General features: G+C 43.2%; 1 protein-coding gene across 3 annotated transcripts in view; it reads right to left on the bottom strand.

Moving 5' to 3' along the window:
- ZNF709 (zinc finger protein 709) overlaps positions 1–18,657 on the bottom strand; it is a 55,790-nt gene that overhangs the window by 26,908 nt on the left and 10,225 nt on the right. Inside the window, exon 2 of one of the 3 annotated variants that reach the window (XM_078360653.1) lies at positions 10,104–10,225. The exons of the other annotated variants lie outside the window; for them this stretch is intronic. The gene's annotated coding sequence lies outside the window, so the exon portion shown is untranslated. The remainder of the gene's footprint in view (positions 1–10,103; positions 10,226–18,657) is intronic. 3 annotated transcript variants of the gene reach the window in all.

Below are 18,657 nucleotides of genomic sequence, written 5' to 3' on the forward strand. Positions count from 1 at the left end.
TTATTATTATGGCCCGAGAGCAAGGCTTTCTGTTTTGTCCAAACTGCCAAGCTCCCCTAACAAAAAGCAGCTCTGCCTTTATATAGGCTTACACTCTAGATACGACACGTGAAAGGATCTTAGGTTTACAGCCTTAGAAATTACAAGTGAAAGGGTCTTGGGTTTACAGTTTTAGGAATTACATGTGAAAGGGTCTTGGGTTTACAGTTTTAGGAATTACATGCGAAAGATTTCTGGTCTCTGGATGGAGGAGTAGAGTAGGGGTTTGATCTTGTTTTAGTAAAAACAGTGTCTTCCAGAGACATTCCCCCATACCAGCCTGCTATCTTATAGGAAGGTGATTTAGGAGGCGCCAGTTGGCCAGCCTTTTCTCTTCTACTGAAATGCAGTGTGGAAGTAAAGGGGGAGGTGATCCTAGATGCCTGGGTGTCCTTCCTCACTATTACACATATATTGGTGTGCTAAATAGCATCATACATATTTCTCAGGCTCTGTTCATTTTTCTACTTTTTTTTTTTTTAAAGATGGGGTCTTGTTATGTTACCCAGGCTGGACTCAAACTCCTGGGCTCAAGTGATCCTCCAGCTTCAGCCTCCCGAATAAGTGGGACTACAAGTGTGCACTAGCATGCCCAGCTTAAAGAAATAATTTCTTAGCCAACATGGTGGCTGACACATGTAATCCCAGCACTTTGGGAGGCTGAAGCAGGCAGATAACGAGGCCAGGAGTTTGAAACCAGCCTGTCCAACATGGCAAAACCCCGTCTCTACTAAGAATACAAAAATTAGCCAGGCATGGTGGTGCATGCCTTTAATCCTAGCTACTCAGGAGACTGGGACAGGAGACTTGCTTGAACCTGGGAAGCAAAGATTGCAGTGAGCTGAGATTGGGCCACTGTATTCCAGCTTGAGGGACAGATAATAATAATAATAATAATAGTAATTTCTTAAATCAGTGTTTGGCATTTTGGATATGACACCTGCAGATCCCTTCCCCCTCCCCCAAAAAATCTTTTTTTTTTTAATTGGAGTTTTCCTCTTGTTGCCCAGGCTAGAGTAAAATGGCAGTCTCAGCTCACTGCAACCTCCCCATCCTGAGTTCAAGCAATTCTCCTGTCTCAGCCTCCTGAGTAGCTGGAATTACAGGCACACACCACCACATTCCACTAATATTTCTATTTTTAGTAGAGATGGGGTTTCACCATGTTGGCCAGGCTGATCTCGAACTCCTGACCTCGGGTGATCCGCCCACCTCAGCCTCCCAAAGTGCTGGGATTACAGGTATGAGCCACTGTGCCGGCCAATTTTTACTTCTTTCTTCACTTTCCTGAGAGTGCCTTTGGCTTAAACTTTTCATGTTCTTTTGAGTTGAAGTTAATTTCTTTGAAAAAATATTAAGAGCCATTTGTTTTTTATGGCTCGTTGTAGGAAGAGATGGCCAGGGGCAGACCTGTGTTACTTACAGTTAAATGATTACAAGCTTGCTTTGCTTTTTATACACTGAGATTTGTACCACGGATCAAATATTGAATTTAAAAAATCTCCAAACTATGGTGTAGTAAAAGCAGAGATCAAGCGGTAACGGTGGCCTATGGGAAAGATCATCTGGGAGCATTATAACCGCAGAACGCTGCATGCGGTTGCACAGCTGGAAAAACTGCTTTGGTCACACCTCTCTTCCCAACATAGAGTGCGTGAGGGTTTCACAAACAAGGCTTATGTAAAAACTCTGGGAAGGAATGCAACCTCTGCTCACAAGATTCGGGAGGGTCTTTGCAGACAGGAGCTTATGAAGCCAGCTGGAAAGCCTTGTGGGTCAGAGATAACTGGAACGCCACAGGCTCTGCCTATGTTCTCAGAATATGGAGCAATTCTGATTGCTCTGTGTCCACCATGCTCGGGAGATAAAATCCCCTTGATGCATTGCGTGTGCTCAGAGCATATGGCGCCTTATCCACTATGCCTTTTTTGTCAATGCACCTAGATAGACAATGGGTGGTAAAAACTCAGTGTCCTTAGCCTTTCTTAGAAGAACCACATTTGCTATTAAATGCTGCAGATACATACTCTTCCCCCAGCTATCTTCCTTCTCAACCCCACTCCCCACAGCCTGCAAGATTAACAAGATAATGCACCCAATAAAAGCACGTGGAGCCCAGCGTTCAAGGCCAACGCAGATCATTCACCCAAGAGTGCCAGGGTGTTGAACCCCCGGACCCATGCTGTGAACTTCTACTCTTGTGTCTTTGTCTTTATTCTCTTTTCTCACTCCCTTGTCACCTCCGAGACATGGGGCACCCATATACAGGGTTGGGCTGGTTCCCAACAGCTTGTTTCTCTCCTTGCAAAATCTTCATGCCAGGATAATGGAGATGGGGTGGGGATGACAGGAAGCATCTTTCTGAGTCATAATTGATTTTTTAGGAGCCAAATTTTCTGTAGAGGAAAGACGGCACCCTGGGGTCCTCCCTCCTGGTCTCTCCTGGAATGTTATAGCCACCTCATGAACCGAGGCCTGGGCAAATGGTGTCCTAGTATTTTCAGCAGGCCACACCCAAGGAAGTGCCTCTGTTCCTCAAGTAGAGTCTGAGTGAAAGAAGGGTACCCCTACTTTTTTTTTTTTCCTTTTTTGAGACAGTCTCACTCTGTCACCCAGGCTGGAGTGCCGTGGCACAATCTCAGCTCACTGCAACCTCTGCCTCCCAGATTCAAGCAATTCTCCTGTCTCCACCTCCGGAGCAGCTAGGACTACAGGTGCATGACACCATGACTGGCAAGTTTTTGTTTTTTAGTAGAGACAGGGGTTTCATCATGTTGACCAGGCTGGTCTCGAACTCCTGACCTCCAGTGATCTGCCCGCCTCAACTTCCCAAAGTGCTGGGATTATAGGCATAAGCCACTGCGCCTGGCCTACTCCCCATTTTTTTAGTACACTTACTTGGCACTCAGCCCTAGCACAAGGTACCTGGAGGAAGAAATTGAAAAGCTGATGTCAGCTTGGTGAGGTGGCTCACACTGTAATTTCAGCACTTTGGGAGGCTGAGGCAGGAAGATCACCTGAACCCAGGAGTTAGAGACCAGCCACGGCAACAAAGCAAGACCCTGTTGCTACAAATATAAAAATAAAATTAGCCAGGTGTAGTGGCACACTCCTGTGGTCCCAGCTACTTGGGAGGCTGAAGTGGGAGGATCACCTGAGTCTGGGAAGTTAAGGCAGCAGGGATTCGTAATCACACCATAGCACTCCAGCCTGCGTAATAGAAGGAGACCCCAAGTCAGAAAAAAAAAAAAAAAGGAAAGAAAGAAATGTTGATATCTTGTGATTTCCTATAAGAAACTCCTGACTGGCTGGGCACGTTGGCTTATGCCTGTAATCCCAGCATTGTGGGAAGATCACTTGAAGTGAGAAGATCAAGACCAGCCTGGCCAACATGGTGAAACTGCGTCTCTACTAAAAATACAAAAATTAGCCAGGCATGGATGCACATGGCTGTAATCCCAGCTACTGAGGAGGCTGAGGGAGCAGAATCACTTGAACTGCGAGGCAGAGGTTGCAGTCAGCTGAGATGGTGCTACTGCACTCCAGCCTGGGCAACAGAACAAGATTCAGTCTCAAAACACAACAAAAAATTCCTCTGACTAGCAGATGTGAGTACTGCGGGCCCTGTGTTCCTGGTAGCAGTCTGGAGTGCAGCCTCCACCTCACTGAATTGAGAGAAACTCGGGAGAGAAACTGAGGAGTCTTTGTTCAAATACTACAGCCTCTTACTTTCCTTACTAACTATAGATTTTCCTCAATAGCTAGTCTTCATTTGTTCTTTGTTTTTAGAACAATTTTCAGAGGTTTTCAGTTGTTGGATTTTTTTTTTTTTTTTAAGATGGAGTTTCGCTGTTGTTACCCAGACTGGAGTACAATGGCACGATCTTGGCTCACCACAACCTCTGCCTTCTGAGTTCAAGCAATTCTCTTGCCTCAGCCCCCCGAGTAGCTGGGACTATAGGCACGCACCACCATGCCCAGCTAATTTTTGTATTTTTAGTAGATACGGGGTTTCACCTTGTTGACCAGGATGGTCTCGCTCGCTTGACCTCGTGATCCACCCGCCTTGGCCTCCCAAAGTGCTGGGATTATAGGTGTGAGCCACCGCGCCCGGCCGGATTTTTTTTTAATTAAAAAAAAAATCTTTGTAGCAAGAGGGGTCTAGCTATGTTGCACAGGCTGGTCTCGAACTCCTGGCCTCAAGTGATCTTCCTACCCCAGCTTCCCAAAGTGCTGGGATTACAGACATGAGCCACACCTGGCCATGCTTATTTTTAAAAATAAATTTTACCAATTTTTTTTTTTTTTTTTTGAGACCGAGTTTCGCTCCTGTTACTCAGACTGGAGTACAATGGCGCGATCTCGGCTCACTGTAACCTCCGCCTCCTGGGTTCAGGCAATTCTCCTGCCTCAGCCTCCTGAGTAGCTGGGATTACAGGCATGCGCCACCGTGCCCAGCTAATTTTTGTATTTTTAGTAGAGATGGGGTTTCACCTTGTTGACCAGGATGGTCTCGATCTCTTGACCTCGTGATCCACTCGCCTCAGCCTCCCAAAGTGCTGGGATTACAGGCGTGAGCCACCGCACCAGGCCCAATTTTACCAATTTTATAGAGACAGGTTCAGTAGAGATTCTTATGCCATCCTAGCACATTTAATATCCACCCATGTCAGAAAATGTTCCCAAGTTTGAAATAAAATAGAAATGCAAGCCCTACTCTCTCTTTCATTTTATATATAAACAAAATTAAGACTTTTTTTTTGAGATGGAGTCTCACTCTATTGTGGTGCAGTGGAGCAATCTTGACTCACTCCAACCTCCGCCTCCCAGGTTCAAGTGATTCTCCTGCCTCAGCCTCCCAAGTAGCTGGGACTACAGGTGCGTGCCACCACGCCTAGCTAATTTTTAGTAGGGATGGAGTTTTGCCACATTGGCTAGGCTGGTCTTGAACACCTGACCTTAAGTGATCCGCCCACCTGAGCCTCCCAAAGTGCTGGGATTACAGGCGGGCGCTGAACCACCATGGTTGGCCTTGTACTTTTTCTATGTTTAAATACAAAAAATACCACTATGTTACAATTGTCTACAACACTCAGTGTAATAACATGCTGTCCAAGTTTGTAGCCTAGGAGCAACAGATTACCCCATATAGTGTGCAGTAGGCTGTACCATCTCAGTTTGTGTAAGTTTACTCTACGATGTTTGCACAATGATGAAATCACCTACTGATACATTTCTTAGAGCTTATTCCTATTGCAAAACGATACATGACTATACTGTCATGTAAAGTCAATAAAGCTTATGTTAGGTGATAAGGAATAAAAGAAGAAAGAATGCAATGATTACCCCAGGCATGTTGCATATCAGAGATTCAGTGCAGGTTTCCATTACATTTAGGTTTCCCAATTCAGTGGCAGTGGTTCACACTGTAAATATTTTTCTTTTCTTTTCCTTTTTTTTGGGGGTGGAGGGGGACCAGTTCTGAGTCTGTTACCCAGGCTGGAGTGCAGTGGCGCAATCATGGCTCACCGCAGCCTCGACCTCCCAGGCTCAGGCAATCCTCCCACCTCAGCCTCCAGAGTAACTAGGACTATAGGTGTGTGTCACTGTGCCTGGCTAATTTTTGTATTTTTGGTAGAGACAGGGTTTCATTTTGTTGCTCTGGCTGGTCTTGAACTCCTGGGCTCAAGCAGTCCTCCTGCCTTGGCCTCCCAAAGTGCTGGCCTACAACTGTAAATGATGGTCTACACAGCCAGGCCCTGTGGCTCCTATCTGTAATTTCAGCAACTAGGGAAGCTGAGGCAGGAAGGTTTCTTGAGGTTAGGAGTTCAACACCAGTCTAGGCAATGCAGCAAGAAAAAAGGTGTTTTTTTTTTTTGTTTTTTGTTTTTTTTTAAGACAGAGTCCCACTCTGTTGCCCAGGCTGGATTGTAGGGGCACAATCTTGGCTTACTGCAACCTCTGACTCCCAGGTGCAACCTCTGAATCCCAGGTTCAAAATTCTCTTGCGGCAGCCTCCTGAGCAGCTGGGATTACAGGCGCCCACCAACATGCCTGGCTAATTTTTTTGTATATTTAGTAGAGACGGGGTTTCGCCATATTGGCCAGGCTGGTCTTGAACTCCTGACCTCAGGTGATCCACCCACCTTGGCCTCCCAAAGTACTGGGATTACATGTGTAAGCTACCACGCCCTGCCAAAAAAATTTTTAAAAAGCCACTTAACCAAGTGTAGTGGCGTATACCTCTAGTCCCAGCTATTTGGGAGGGCTGAGGCAGGAGGATCACTTGAGTACAGGAATTCAAGGCTTCAGTGAGGTATAATGGCACCACTGCACTTTAACCTGGGTGACAGAACAAGATCTTAACTCTTAAAACAAAAAATTATGGCCTACATAGAAGAGCAAACACACAGCACTTCAAGCCTGCTGGGCCCCCCTCACTAATTCACTTCTTATAGTTGTGGTAAAAGGTGTGTCTTTTGGACCTTCCCAGGGCTGGCATGTGGGTTTTAAATGGCAAATCCACTCTAACATCCCAATACCCCTAAGTCTTTGCATCCCTTCTTCTACCGTAAATGAAGCAGCTTCGGCATTTTAGGTTCATTTATTGTTGGCCACCTTTTGTCCATGTTTCAACCAACCAACCAACCAAGCAGACTCTTAGAACCCTTTACAAATCCATAAGCTACAATATTAAATGCAGAATGTCTGCTTACTAGCTGGGTGCAATGGCTCGTGCTTATCATTCCAGCACTGAGGATTATAGGGAGACAGACTGAGGTGGGCAAATTGCTTGAGGCTAGGAGTTTGAGACCAGGCTGGACAACATAGCTAGAACCCATCTCTACAGAAAATAAAAATTAAAAAATTAGCCAGGTGTGGTGGTGTACACCTGTAGTCCCAGCTACTCCAGAGGCTGAGCAGGGAGGATCTCTTGAGCTCAGGAGTTACAGGCTGCAGTGGGCTCTGATGACATCACTGCTCTCATGCCTGGGTGACAGAGTGAGAATCTATCTCAGGGAGAAAAAGAAAAGAATCTCTGTTTAGTGGACCAATATTCGTAAATTTGGCCTGGTCCAACCTCCTGTTTCTTCCACCATTATCACACAACTTTAATATCTATTCCCTGTCTGTAAAAATTTTAAAAATCAAGTAATTCTTCTTCCTTTTTTTTTTTTTTTTTTTTGAGACTCCCTCTGTTGCCCAGGCTGGAATGCAGTAGCACAATCTTGGCTCAATGCAACCTCTACTTTCTGGGTTCAAGCGATTCTCTTGCCTCAGCCTCCCCCAATAGCTGGGACTACAGGTGCACACCATCATGCCCAGCTAAGTTTTTGGTACTTTTTAGTAGAGATGAGGTTTCACCATGTCGACCAGGCTGGTCTTGAACTCTTGACCTCACAAGCCTTGCTGGGATTACAGGTCTGAGCCACTGTGCTCAGCCAAAATCAAGTAATTCTTTTTAACTATAGTATATTTCCCTATGGGTCACACTTTCTACCTGTCCTTTTGGGTCCTGTTGGGACGTGAGTCTAGTTATGGGTCTAGAAGGAAAGTGGGGTGCTCAGTGTGGGTCTTTTCCAGGCTCTAGAATTCTAAAAATTCTTTTTTCGTAAATGACCCAGTCCAGAGTACTCTGTTATACCAACACAAAACAGACTAAGACAGGCCTAAAAGGCATATCCTAACTTCACATTGGGTTCTAAGAAAAGCCTGTTAGGGACTGGCACGGTGGCTCACACCTCTAATCCCAGCACTTTGGGAGGCTGAGGCAGGTGGATCATGAGGTCAGGAGTTCAAGACCTAGTCTGGCCAACACAGTGAAACCCCATCTCTACTAAAAATACAAAAGAATCAGTTGGTATGGTGGTGTGTGCCTGTAATCCCAGCTACTTGGGAGGCTGAGGCAGGAGAACTGCATGAACCTGTGAGGCGAAGGTTGTGGTAAGCCAAGATCTCACCATTGCCCCCCTCTAGTCCAAGCAACAGTGCGATACTCCATCTAAAAAAAAAAAAAGAAAGTAAGAAAAGAAAAGCCTGTTGAGGCATGAGTCCTTCCTTCTCAGCTCTTTTCTTCCTGAGAAGTATTCCAAAGTGGTGAAAAAAGTAGAAACGTGCTGCACACCTAAAAATCAAGATTTGTAAACCAGGAGCATTTAAGTTGTCAAGTTGTTGTTGTTTTGTTGTTGTTGTTTTTGTTGTTTGCAGGGACAGGGTCTCACTCTGTCGCCCAGGGTGGAGTACAGTGGTGTGATCATAGCTCACTGTAACCTTGAATTCCTGGGCTTAAGCAATCCTCCTGCCTTAGCCTCCAAGTAGCTGGGATTATAAGCATGTACCATCATGCCAAACTAATTTTTTAAACTTTTTGTAGAGACAGGCGTCCCAAGATGTTACCCCGGCTGTTCTTAAACTCTTGGCCTCAAATGCTCCTCCTGCCTCAGCTTCCCAAAATTCTGGGATTACAGGTGTGAGCCACCACGCCCAGCCAGGAGCATTTAAGTTTTCACTTGACACATGAAAGCCTAATTGTTTCTTTTCTTTTTTTAAGAGACAGGGTCTCAATATATTGCCCAGACTAGAGTACAGTGGCTATTCACAGGCACAATCCCACTGCTGATCAGCATGGGAGTTTTCATGTTCCATTACAACCTGGGTGGGTTCACTCCTCCTTAGGCAACCTGGTGGTCCCCTGTTCCAGGGAGGTCACTATGGTGATGCCAAACTTGGTGCAGACACCCCATCGGCACAGCACGCCAAGCCCAGAATTCCTAGGCTCAAGTGAGCCTCCTACCTTACCCTTCAAGTAATTGGAATTTCATATTGTTTTTAACATACACACATACTACTTTATGCTTCTATTACTTTACATAAATGTATATGATAGCACAATAATCAAGACAGGATACTTTATCACCCCAAAAGAAAACTTTTGTAGTATCCAATTGTACTAAACTCCTCCGCTTTTAACCACTATTCTCTTTTACAACCTTAAACCTTTGCCTTTTTCAGAATGTCATATAAATGGAACACCAAGTAGTCCTATTAGTCTGGTTTTTAAAATTTGATGACTTATTTGTAAACATTTATACAGCACCTGCAGTGTTCTGAGTTTTCTATTTTTGACAGTGCCCAAAATTTTGATAGGTGGTGGCACACATTCCAGCTTCAAAACTGAGTGATTCCAGGGCCAGGCGCGGTGGCTCACACCTGTAATCCCAGCACTTTGGGAGACCAAGGCGGGTGGATCATGAGGTCAGGAGTTCAAAACCAGTTCGACCAACATGGTGAAACCCCATCTCTACTAAAAATGCAAAAATTAGCCAGGTGTTGGGGGGTATATAGCTGTAGTCCCAGCTACTCAGGAGGCTGAGGCACAAGAATCGCTTGAACCTGGGAGACGGAGGTTGTAGTGAGCTGAGATCACACCACTGCACTCCAGCCTGGGTAACAGAGTAAGACTCCGTCTAAAAAAAAAAAAATACAAAAATTAGCTGGGCGCAGTGGTGGGTGCCTGCAGTCCCAGCTACTCAGGGAGGCTGAGGCAGAAGAATCGCTTGCAGTGAGCCAAGACCCAGGCTGCACTCCAGCCTGGGAGAGAGAGTGAGACTGGGACTCCATCTCAAAAAAAAAAAAAAATTAAAAAAAAAAGAGACAGAGATTCCATTAGCATTGAGGGCTATAGGAATTTAAGCAAGACTGTGCTCCCTGAACTTCAAATTTTTCATTCATAAGTTAGAACAGACGCTTCCGTGGGGCTAGTCAAAAGAAATAGAAATGACTGGCCAGGGGTGGTGGCTCATGCCTGTAATCCCAGCACTTTGGGAGGCCGAGGCGAGTGGATCAAGAGGTCAAGAGATCCGGCCATTATTGATACCCATTTTAGGAATGAAGTAATATTTTTTTCCCTCTTTTTCTCTTTTTCCCTCTTTTTTTTTCTCTTTTTCCCTCTTTTTCTCTTTCTTCAAAAAAAAAAGAGGTCAAGAGATCGAGACCATCCTGGCCAACATGGTGAAATCCCATCTCTACTAAAAATACAGTTAGCTGGGCATGGTGGCACACACCTGTAGTCCCAGCTACTTGGGAGGCTGAGGCAGGAGAATCACTTGAACCCGGGAGGTGGAAGTCGTAGTGAGCCGAGATCACTCCACTGCACTCCATCCTGGAAAATAGAGTGAGACTCCATCTCGAAAAAAAAAGAAAAAAAGAATTACTAATGATTATGCACATTAATTTTCAATGACATATAGTGATACACATATGTCATTGAAATATCGGACAAAATTAGGTATTAATTGCTCTCTAGTAAAACACAAAGCTGTTACTTTTTTTTTTCATCTTTCCTAACATATGCTGGAGGTCTACCATATGGAAATGATACCTATAGTTTCATGAGCTTTTGGGTCTTTGTGGATGATTAAAACAAGATCACCCAGTTACTTCTCTTGTAAAAAAAGGATAAAAGATTGAAGTTGTCAAATATGTGTGTGTTTTTTTTTTGTAGAGACAGAGTCTCACTCGGTCAACCAGCCTGGAGTGCAGTGGTGCAATTTTGGCTCACCGCAACCTCTGCCTCCCAGGTTCAAGCAATTCTCCTGCCTCAGGCTGCCAAGTAGCTGGGACTACAGGCACATGCCACCATGACCGGTTAATTTATTTTGTATTTTAGGAGAGATGGGGTTTCATAGTGTTGCCCAGGCTGGTCTCGAACTCCTGAGCTCAGGCAATCCACCCACCTCCGCCTCCCAAAGTGCTAGAATTATAGGTGTGAGCCACCCTGCCTGGCTGTATGCCTTATTTTTAACTAAATTGGGATGAAAATAAAAATGATACTCTCTGCCTGTAGCTTGCCACAACTCTAACTTGGATAATTGCCCTCTAAATATCCATAGTTCTTTTCAATGTGTCAACTGGGAAATCACTGTGGATTTGGATAGATATCACTCTGTTCATCGGTTTGTACTATGCAGATGACTGTTACCCTTCTCCAAACTGAGAAGAACTCCATGGTTTTCTGATTACAATTTATGTCATTCAGTCTCCAGTAAATGCAAAATTATAATGTCCAATAGGTGAGATGAATGGAATAGAATTGAAATCCCAGAAATAAACTCATATATATATTCAAACAACTTTCAAAAATGGTGCCAAGAATATGCAAAGACTATTATTTTCATAAATGGGTGCTGAGACAACTGGATAGCCAAATGTGAAAGAATGAAGCTGGACCCTTACATCACCCAACATATGGTAATTCACCAAAATAGATCACAGATCAAAACACAGGAGGTGAAATTATAATAATCTCAGGAAAAAAGGTGGTAAACATTGATAATCTTGGATCTGGCAAAGATTTCCTACATATTTGCAAGGCCAGGCGCAGTGGATCAAGCCTGTAATCCCAGCACTTTGGGAAGCCAAGAGAGATGGATCGCCTGTGGTCAGGAGATTGAGACCAGTCTGGCCAACATGGAAAAACCCCATCTCTACAAAAAATTAGCTGGGCATGGTGGCACATGCCTGTAATCTCAGCTACTCTGGAGGCTGAGGCAGGAGAGTTGCTTGAATTCGGGAGGCAGAGGTTGCAGTGAGCCAAGATCATGCCACTTCATTCCAGCCTGGGTGACAAAGTAAGACTCCATCCCCCCACCAAAAAAAAAGAATTCTTACATATGCAGCCAAGTGTGGTGGCTATGCCTGTAATTCCAGTATTCTGGGAGGCCAAAGTAGAAGGACTACTGGAGTCCAAGAGTTTGAGGCCAGCCTGGGCCACATAGTGAGACCCTGTCTCTATGCAAAATAAAAGAAAAAAAATTCTTACATATGATAGCAAAAGCAAAAATTGGTATTTGTGTGTGTACAAATACACACACACACACACACACACACACACAAATAATTTGGGCCTCATAAAAATAAATAACCTTTGTGCTTCATAGGACCCCATCAATAGTGAAAATGCCCACTATAACACTTGTTCAAGGTTGCTGGGAATATAAAATGTGGTAGCCAGTACAGGAACAATGTGTCAGTTACCCAAAAAAATTAAAAACAGTTACCACATGGTCTAACAGTTCCACTTCTGGGTATGTATATACCCCAAAAAACTTGAAGAAGGGTCTTGAACAGATATTTGTATGCCCATGTTCACAGGAGAATTATTTACAATAGCCTCAAGGCCATCAACAGTAAAAGTTAAAATGGATATGGGAAGTGTCTGTGTTTGTAGACAAGGACCACAGTTCTTTAAGTTTTCCTTTCTTTTTTTAAACATTGCCTGGTCTCTCGAAGAAGGTCACTACATAATGATAAACAAGTCAATTCAGCAAGAACATATAAAAATTGTAAATATATATGCACCCAACACCAGAGCACCCAGATATAGGAGTAGGGAATGCTTCCAAACTCAGTCTATAAGACCACTATTATCCTGATACCAAAACCAGACAAAGACACATCAAAAAAAGAAAACTATAGACCTCTATCATTGATGAATGTTGATGCAAAAATCCTTGACAAAATGTTAGCAAACCGGATTCAACAACACATTAAAAAAATAATGCATCATGACCAAGTGGGATTCATCCCAGAGGTGCAAGAATGGTTCAACATATGCAAATCAATTAATGTGATACATCATATCAATAGAACGAAGGACAAAAACCATAGGATCATTTCAATGGATGTTCCAAAAGCATTTAATGAAATTCAACATCTCTTCATGATAAAAACCCTAAAAAACTGAGTATATAAGGAACATATTTCAACATAATAAAACCCACATAGGAAAGCCCCATAGCTAGTATTATACTGGATGGGGAAAGCTAAAAGCCTTTCCTCTAAGATTGGGAACACATCAAGCATGCCCACTTTCACCACTGTTATTCAACATAGTACTGGAAGTCCTAGCTGGAGCAATCAGACAAAAGAAAGAAAGAAAGCGCATCCAAAGTGGAAGGAAGAAGGCAATTTATCCTTACTTACAAATGATATAATACTATATCTGGAATAAACTAAAGACTCCACCAAAAAAACTATTAGAACTGATACCCAGTTTAGTAAAGTTGCAGGACACAAAATCAATATACAAAAATCAATGACATTTAATAGCTACAAATAAAATTAAATGCCTAGGAATTAACCAAAGTGAAACGTATCTACAACGAAAACCATAAGACATTGATACAAGAAATTGAAGAGGACACAAACACACACACACAAAATGAAAAGATACTTGTATCCACACACTGGAAGAATCAATAGTGTTAAAATGTGCATACTACCCAAAGAAGTCTAGAGACTTAATGCAATCTCAATCAAAATACCAATGACACTCTTCACAGAAATAGAAAAAAACATCCTAAGATGTATATGAAACCAAAAAAGACCCAGAATAGCCAAAGCTATCCTAAGCAAAAAGAACAAAGCTGGAAGAGTCACATTACCTGACTTTAAATTATACTAGAGTTACAGTAACCATAATGGCATGGTACTGGCATAAAAACAGACACATAGATCAGTGGAACAGAATAGAGAACCCAGAGATAAATCCATACATCTATAGTGAACTGATTTTTGACAAAGGTGCCAAGAATATACATTGGAAAAACGGCAGTCTCTTCAATAAATTGTGCTGGGAAAACTGGATATCCATATGCAAAATAATGAAACACACCCGTCTCTCACCATATACAAAAATCAAATCAAAATCAGTTAAACATTCAAATCTAAAACTTTAAAATATAGGGAAATTCTCCAGAACATTGGGTGAGCAAAGATTTCTTGAGTAGTAACCTACAAGCACAGGCAACCAAAGCAAAAACAGATAAATGGGGTCACATTAAACTTGAAAATCTTCTGGCCAGGTGCGGTGACTCACACCTGTAATCCCAGCACTTTGGGAGGCTGAGGTGGATGGATCATGCGGTCAGGAGATCGAGGTTATCTGGCCATGGTGAAACCCAGTCTCTACTAAAATACAAAAAATTAGCCAGGCGTGGTGGCATGCACCTGTAGTCCCAGCTACTTAGGAGGCTGAGGCAGGGGAATAGCTTGAATCCAGGACACAGAGGTTGCAGTGAGCCAAGATGTGCCACTGCACTCCAGCCTGGCAAAAGAGCAAGACTCCATCTCAAAAAAAAAAAAAAAAAAAAGAGCTTCTGTACAACAAAGTGAAAAGACAAGCTACAGAATAGGAGAAAATATTTGCAGACTACACAACTGACAAGGCATTAATAACCAGAATATAGGCCAAGCGCAGTGGCTCATGCCTATAATCCCAACACTTTGGGAGTCCAAGGTGGGCGGAATGCCTGAGGTCAAAAGTTCGGGACCAGCCTGACCAACATGAGAAAACCCCATCTCTACTAAAAATATATAATTAGCTGGGCATCGTGGCGAATGCCTGTAATCCCAGCTACTCAGGAGGCTGAGGCAGGAGAATCGTTTGAACCTGGAAGGTGGAGGTTGCAGTGAGCCAAAATTGCACAATTGCACTCCAGCCTGGGCAACAGTAGTGAAACTCCATCTAAACAAACAAACAAAAAAAAGCAGAATATATAAGGACCCCCAAAAAGTCTATAGGAAAAAAAATCTAATAATCGGATTAAAAATAGGCAAAAGATCTGAAAAGACATTTCTCTAAAGAAGGCATGCAAATGGAAAACAGGTACACAAAAAGGCCAGCAACATTGATCATCAGAGAAATGCAAATCAAAACTATTATACAATGAGATATCATCTCACTCCTGTTAAAACGGCCTTTATCCAAAAGTCAGGCAATAAGAAATGCCGCAGAGATGTGGAGAAGCGGTGACCTTCGTACACTGTTGGTGGGTTCTCCACTATGGAGAACGGTTTGGAGGTTCCACAAAAAATAAAATAAAATAAAAATAGAGCTGCCATTTCATACAGCAATCCCACTTTTAGGTAAGTACTCCCACTTTTAGGTAAATACCCAAAAAAAAGGAAATCAGTATGTTGAAGAGATATCTGAGATATCTGCACTCTTATGTTTATTGCAGCATTATTCACAATCGCCAAGATTTGGAAACAACCTCAGCGTCCCTCAACAGATGAATAGATTAAAAAAAAAAAGTTCCAAATACACAATGGAGTACTAGTCAGCCATAAAAAAAGAATGAGATCCTGTCATTTGCAACAATTTGGATGGAATTAGAGGTCATTCTATTAAGTGAAATAAGCCAGACACAGGCAAACTTCACATAAAAATTAAAACAATTGGCCGGGCGCGGCGGCTCACGCCTGTAATCCCAGCACTTTAGGCAGGCCGAGGCGGGTGGATCACGAGGTCAAGAGCTCAGGGCTAGTTCTCACCAACTAGTACCCACATGCACACAGTTTTTGGCATCCACATGCACACATACTGATATAAGATGCTAGAAAGAGATCTTTCCTGCAGAACCACCACAAAGAACCCTGGGCCTTGCTGACTTTGAAAATCAAGTTAACAACTGCAATCTGCATAGGAATTCACTGATATCTATATTGCTTTGAAGGTGAATTTTCCCATGATTAAATACTTGTAGGGTTTGGCAGTACCTCTCTGGACAAAAACGTAAAACTCCCCTTTTCTGGTTTTTGGAAGAAATTATTCTCAACCAGCCACTCCCCAGTAGGAGGAGGTTGTCCACCCACTTCTCTCTTTTCCAAGCTCTCATGTGAGGCACAGGAGCATGACAGCCTAACCCTTGAGAATGAGAATACCTCAGCCCTGTAATTCCCCTAAATGTGGTCTCTGAAAAAGATTACTAACTCTCTGGTATTTGTGTGCAGGGGACACAGTATTTCACAAACCAATTCTGATGCTAGAATTAGCCATTTGGTAAAGCAATAGTACAATAGGAACTCTAGTCTTGGTGAGCCCAGGCAGTAAAGTGAGCTGCTTGCATCATCCTGTACCTCTGTAGAGTGGATCTATACTGTTGCTCATAATAAACTCCCACTACCTTGTGTGAAAAAGAGACTTAACACTGGTAGGCCTGACACTGCTTATCCTTAGAATTGCCTACTCACAAAATTCATGCTTTGCTGCTATCCAGGAAGTGAGAATTTGGGAGGGACACCCAGCAACCTAAGTGGTAAGACTGGCTCAGTGTGCCTAAACTGTTTATGCAATCAATGTGTATATGCTTAACTCCTGTTTTTCCTCTGAAAGTCTGAACTTCTGTTACATGCCAGGCAGAGTGTCACTATATGATCAGTCCTTAAGAAACACTCTGAAGTCAGCAGGTACGGGGGAACGCTAAAAAGAAAAAAAAGACTGAAGTCAGGCATGGTGGTTCATGCCTGTAATCCCAGCACTTTGGGAGGCCAAGGTGGGCAGATTGCCTGAGGTCAGGAGTTCGAGACCAGGCTGGCCAACATGGTGAAACCCATCTCTACTAAAAATACAAAAATTATCTCAGTGTGGTGGCGTATGTCTATAATCCCAGCAACTCGGGAGACTGAGGCAGGAGAATTGTTTGAACTTGGGAGGTAGAGGCTGCAGTGAGCCAAGATCTCACCACTGCACTCCAGCCTGGGCAACAGAGTAAGACTCTGTCTCCAAAAAAAAAAAAAAAAAAAAAAAAGCAGAGTATCCAAACCATGAGTAACACAAAATAGAGACCACATATGAAAAATATCCATATCCTTGGTAGTGAGGAAGTGGCCAAATAAAATTCAGGAAGATCCCATTTCGCACGAATTAGAAGGATAATAGTTACTCAGTTGGCCACTCCAAACTGTCGTTTGAATACAGTGAATAAAAAATTATGGACAAATAAAACAAGGGTCAATTCATACACTCCATTGTTACTTCCTATCAATTTGAATTTGACTGTAAGTCCAGCAATTTTTTTCTCCAGTGTATAGAGAATTTATTGTGCATTTGCAATTTGCTGGAGATACAAATATGATAGGAATGGTATTTTCTGCAAGAATAAAAAGTCAGTCAGGCACAGCAGCTCATGTGTGTAATCCTAGCACTTTGGAAGGCTGAGGCAGGAGGATTGCTTGAGGCCAGGTTTGAGACTGGCCTGGGCAACATAGCAAGACTCCATCTCTTAAAAAATAAGTGAAGAATATGAAAATGAAAAACTCCAGGCCAGGCATGGTGACTCACACCTATAATCCACACACTTTGGGAGATGGAGGCAGGCAAGTCACCTGAGATCAGGAGTTTGAGGCCAGCATAGCCAACATGGTGAAACTCTGTCTCAACAAAAAATGCAAAAATTAGCCAGACATAGTGGCACACACCTGTGGTCTCAGCTACTCGGAAGGCTGAGGCATGAGAATCACTTGAATTCAGGAGTTGGAGGTTGCACTGAGCAGTGAGCCAAGACCGCACCACTGCACTCCAGCCTGGGTGACAGAGCAAGACTCTCAAAAAAAGAAATGAAAAGAAAAACTCCAAGCAACAAAAACATTGGCATGGACTAGTAAATCAGAAATCAGGCTAGGCATGGTGGCTTACGTGGCGGGCGGATCATTTGAGGTCAGGAGTTCAAGACCAGCCTGGCCAACATGGTGAAACCTGATCTCTACTAAAAATATAAAAACTAGATGGGCGTGGTCATGGATGTTGGCAATCCCAGCTACTCAGGAGGCTGAGGCAGGAGAATTGCTTGAACCTGGGAGGCAGAGGTTGCCGTGAGCCAAGATCACACCACTGCACTCCAGCCTGAGTGACAGATATTCCTGGCTACTCGGGAGGCTGAGGCAGGAGAATCGCTTGAACCTGAGAGGTGGAGGTTGCAGTGAGCCGAGATCATGCCAGCCTGGGAGACAGAGTGAGATGCCATCTCAAAAAAAAAAAAAAAAAAAATCAGATGGCTTCTAGCCTCAGACACTAGCACATGTAAAACGTACTGGGAGAGTATAACGACTAATAAACCTTTAAATGTAATTTCATTATTACTCCATTCCTGAAAGTTCGAAGGAGGCAAAACTACAAGATACTACATAGTGAGAAAAAAAAGATTGCAAAAGTATGTGGAATGACCCAAAGATTTAGGGCAGTGAGATGAGTCAGTGAGAACATCATGCAACTCAGGACTCTGAAAGCCTGTCTATGCCCATTTATTAATATAAATGATGATTCCAAGCATGTTTATAGTTATTGTTATTAAATCTTACCACAAAATATTTTTTACTATCTTTTCTGAATATACTTTATAAAACGTTAAAGAGGCCTGTAATGCCAGCACTTTGTGAGGATGAGGCAGGAAGACTGCTTAAGGTCAGGAATTCAAGACCAGCCTAGGCAAAATGGTGAAACCCCATCTCTACTAAAAATACAAAAAATTAGCCAGGTGTGGTGGCGCATTCCTATAGTCCGAGCTACCTGAGAGGCTGAGGTAGGAGGATCACCTGAGCCCAGGAAGTTGAGGCTGTGGTGAGCCATGATTGCACCACTGCACTCCAGCCTGGGGGACCAGGATGAGACTCTGTCTGAAAATAATAATAACAACAACATTCATCAGTTCTCATCATCATTAGATGTAATTATTGGTTTGTAATCATAAAAAATACACTACACTAAGGCAAGATGTTAAAAATAGGGGAAACTATGAACTGGGAGTAAGGAGTATATGAGAATGCTCAGTACCATCT

This window comes from Callithrix jacchus, chromosome 22, assembly GCF_049354715.1.
Source record: "Callithrix jacchus isolate 240 chromosome 22, calJac240_pri, whole genome shotgun sequence".
NCBI lineage: Eukaryota > Metazoa > Chordata > Mammalia > Primates > Cebidae > Callithrix > Callithrix jacchus.